This window comes from Adiantum capillus-veneris, chromosome 16 (genome assembly GCF_014529385.1).
Source record: "Adiantum capillus-veneris isolate H3 chromosome 16, ASM1452938v2, whole genome shotgun sequence".
NCBI classification, from domain to species: domain Eukaryota; kingdom Viridiplantae; phylum Streptophyta; class Polypodiopsida; order Polypodiales; family Pteridaceae; genus Adiantum; species Adiantum capillus-veneris.
In genome coordinates this window covers 151,289,893-151,294,339 of record NC_140946.1, presented here as the reverse complement: position 1 = coordinate 151,294,339, position 4,447 = coordinate 151,289,893, and positions in this window count along the sequence as shown.

The window sequence follows — 4,447 nt, the reverse complement described above, 5'->3', positions numbered from 1 at the left end:
GAGCTTGCTCCACAGGGTTGAGCCTTCGACTCTCGTAGGCTATGGCGTGCCCATCTTGGAGCAAAACAGCCCCAAGGCAACCACCAGAACCGTTGCATTGGATCTCAAATGGCTTTGAGAGGTCCGACAATGTAAGCACATGTTAAGAGATAAGATTTTCCTTGAGCTTTTTGAAAGCATTGTTTCCTTCAGGAGACCATGTAAACTTAATGTTCTTTTTAGTTAGGTCATGCAATGGTCCTGCTTATAATTAGTGATAATTTTTCTAGAAAGCATCTATAGTATGCACACATACCTATAAAGCTTCTTAGTTCATGCAAATTCCTTGGGATAGGCCATCCTTTTATTACCTCTAACTTTGATGGATCCATTTGGATGCCATATTGAGAGATATTGTGACCTAGATACTGAATTGTGATAGCATTTTCATCTTTTCAATCTTAAATAGCTATTTTCTCCAATGCATCACAGAAAGTGACTACAGAGAGTCTCTACACTTGGGAACCATTTCTGAGGTTTCAATAGTAGGCACACTATCTCAGTTAGTAACTTTTTTAGAAATGCTATCTGCATAGATTAGAGGAGAGCTAACCTCCAAAAAGAAAGGGGCTCTTAAGAGGCTCCGACATGCATTGCTTCTCCATGTTTGCTATTATTTGGTCCACCTTACCTCGCTCTTGCTCTCCAGCTTGTGTTCATCCAAAGAGTTGGAATAGATCATAATATCATCGAAAAACACTCCAATGTAGAATATTTAAGAATAAAACTATATCATGCATATTGACGTGTCTTGTTCCTTTTGTGATTAAATGTGAATTTTTACATCCTCAGGTTCTATGATTTGGAAAAATATGCAAGACCTCATTTTATGGAGCCATCTGCAACATTCTTTAAAAAATATATAGGTCATCGTCTATGTTGGTTCCAGTATATGACACGGTCAAGTAATCATCTCATAATTGTGGCGATATGCCCCTCAAAGTGTTGTTTGCACCAATCAAATAGTTCAAATGCTTGAAATCACAGAACCAAAAGAGCACAACAAACATGTCCTATTTGAATGTAGTTCCCATTGAGGACCAACGCTGCTTGATCCTCCCCGTTCATTAGAAGAACATCAAGAAATGGTCTAATCTTTTCCCAAAGTTATGCAAAAGATATGGTGAAAGCATTGAATGGTACAAAAGATATATTTACCCTTGACACCCTAGACCCTAACTAAGGCATATTTTTACACCTTTAGCCTTAGATCAAGGCTTCATGGTGGTGACAACCCGGGATCAAAATTCAAGCTCTATGATGCCCATTCTGGGAGTCGTTAGTTGAGACACTACGGTAACAGAGAAATTTTAAACCATGCTATGCCCACAAACTCCACAAGTTCTTGATGAACCCTTCTCGACATTAGAAAAGTCCATCTTTTTTTGCAAAAAAAGAAAAAAGAGAAGTCCATCTTGAATTTGAATTTTGGGAATTTTTGGCAGTTTGAAATGGGATTTATGTGGCCCGAAGGTGGGGTTTTTGTGAGAGAAGTTTTGGGCTCTTGTCGAGATCTCTGTGGGTCCACCACATTTGGCATATCATGATTGTATACCTAACGCATATAGTGATGCATCTTCTTGGTGGTAGAGCTCCATCATTAACCCCCCACCAAACATGAGACTAAGGCTTCCAATCCGTGTTTTAGAGTTGAGAGAGATAGGTTGGTAGTAGAGGACATGCCTTACACCAATAGATTAGCTTGGGAGCAAGAGAGACCCCAAAGATGGAAGCTCAATAGTAGCTTGGCCACTTGGTCGATTTGGCAAGCACGATGTATTCAGGTCATTGGGGACCAATTGCCTTGCCTGCTGGTGAGGTGGTTTTGGAGTTCTAGTCTAATTTAATACACGCACTCAGATGTCAATAGGATCGAGTGCACGACACTTAAGATCGTATGCAAAATAGTCAAGATGTCTTTCTAAAGACATGGCATCAAGGTGTCTTCCTTCAAGCTCATGGATGTATTGGCCCCCGACACGGCTTTTCTTACCTCCGATTACCCTAGATATCCTTGAGGGTGGGTGAGTGTACTAGGGGAATTTGGATGAGATTGCATGTCAAAATACAATGAGGTCTTACAAGATGCACTACCTATACATATGTCCCCACTACCTATGGGTCCACTCCACTGTATAAGGGTAGACTTGTTTTATAAAGGCAGATCGATTCTATAAGGGATGGACACTCTCTAAGGGGGGGTACACACATTCTAAGGTGTGGACCCATTTTAAGCTGGAAACGTTCTAAGCCCCCCCCCCCCCCCCCCCCCCCCCCCAATAATGGGGTAACATAATGAACTCTGTGCAGCTCTCACATCAAGATATGACAGGACCCTTGTACGAATAAAAAAAAGGATGCCTTTCTCAAGATTTGAACTACTAAAGCCCTACCAATGTAGCACACCAAGTGAACACATAGGTGCCCATTCCCAAATTGCAACCAATGGACTTGAACCCACAACTTAGAGGAAGTGGAACTTGTAGGCCAGCATTCACGAAAAACCACCGTCCTTTAGTGTAGTTTTCATCGGTTAAAATTCCCAAAATTCCGGCTAGATTATTCAACTTCCTCTTGAAGAAAACCGGCAAATATTTACACATTTTAGGTTTTTTATGAGGCCAATTAGCATGGCAAGGCCTTTGAAGTTTGAGCTTCATAGTGTGACACGTGTGATCGCTGCCTGCTGTTGGCAAGTGTGACCGCAATGAAGGGATGACCATCAATCTAAGTCCACTACTCGTCGATGATCATTGAAGGGATGGCCACCATCAATCTAGGCCTACCTTGAGGTTCCCTGCTCAAAAATCAACCTACTCTGTGTATTTAGCATACTCTGTCTATTCACACGACGAGCAATCAATGGAGGGGCCTCACAGCGGCTGTAGGAAATCTCTCTGTGCAATCAATGCTTCTCTCTGCTATGGAGAGGAAACCTTCAACCCCTAAGGAGTGCTGGTCAGAGAGACTTTTGAAGTAGAACCAATCCTCCTTAGAAACCCTTTGTAGGATCTTACAAGAAAATTGCAGGTTGCAAATGAGAAGCAACAAGATAAGGATGTTTTGAGTCTCCGTTGTCCGCCGATAGGAGCAAGAAGGGATCAAAGTCGTCCTCTTTGGCTTCAGAAGGTAGGGTAATGTGGATGTTGCTGCAGATGTGAGAGACGTTCTTCTTGAATTCTTCCCAGAGGATGATGATGTTGTAACCCAAGATGTATGATTTGCGAAGGAGTTTCCGACGTTAGTGTTGCTTAGCCCTGATGAAAGCCTCAAGATGCTTTGTACTATTTTTCCAAACGGATGATGCAATACTTGTCAATGTATCTGTCGCCCTCTCCAAAAGAGGGCTAAAAGATAGTTCAAGGTACTCACCCTTCTAAGTCTTCCCCTGGTCCTTAAGCAGGAGTGGTTGATTCTGGTTATTGTGTGTGTGTGTTGAAGGAGGAGTAGTGGGTCCTTAAGTAGTCTGTCATATACTGTCTCACATTCCTATCAAGCTAAAGGTAGCCAAGTAGAGGTGTTGTTGCAAGTCAGCAACGGTGGATAGCGGCCACCACTACATCAAGTCAAATCCCCGCCTTTTGTATTAATTTTCTGCTCTGAAGCCGAGCTTGTAATATTTTTTCTATTCAAATGTAAAGGATTTATCTTCTGGGGCCATGGGCTTCCAAGTTGTACTGATTCCCAACTCAAGCACACAATTGATTATTGAGCCATGTATCTATGGGAAACCCTCCTCCCACAAGACCTAAGTATAAAGGTCAAAATGAAGGGTTTTGTAGGATTGATTTTATGAGTTAAAAAAAACTCTCTGTGTGGGCAGCTTATCTATTTTTTGTGTGTGCATCTTCTTTGATTGCTATCTTGTGCTGCACAAGTCGCATTGCAGAACCGAGACCATAGGTGCGTTCAGCTTATCGAGCTCTTCGATTCAACGCCAACCATTCGCCACGAGACGCTACTTCACGAACCTCAACCTATGGACTTACAGGCGAGTTTTAGGGTAGATTTCAGCGAAACCAACCATAGAGTAGGGTAGCTCTCCCTTAGATGCAGCTGTAGAGACCATCTGGGACCGTTTTCGACAACTTCCATTTTGCTGTCAGACAGTAAGCGTGTTTTCTGCCAGTGTGCAGAATTCAGGTTTGAGGGTCTAGGTAGCTTGGGGACATGTAGGAAATTGCCTACAGTGAGTTTCGTGCAAACCGAGGTAATTAGCTCAAGGTTTAGCTTAGTTTCGTGACGTAGGAGGTTCTTGGCAGATTTGGGTATTCCCACACACACAGGACTTAGAGATCTTAGATGACCATTCCATAGGTATTTGACAAGAGGTTGACACCCTCTTGGCCCGCCTCCATGCCCTAATCGGGTCAGCGATGTCCCTAGTTGACATTTTTATGTGTTGAGT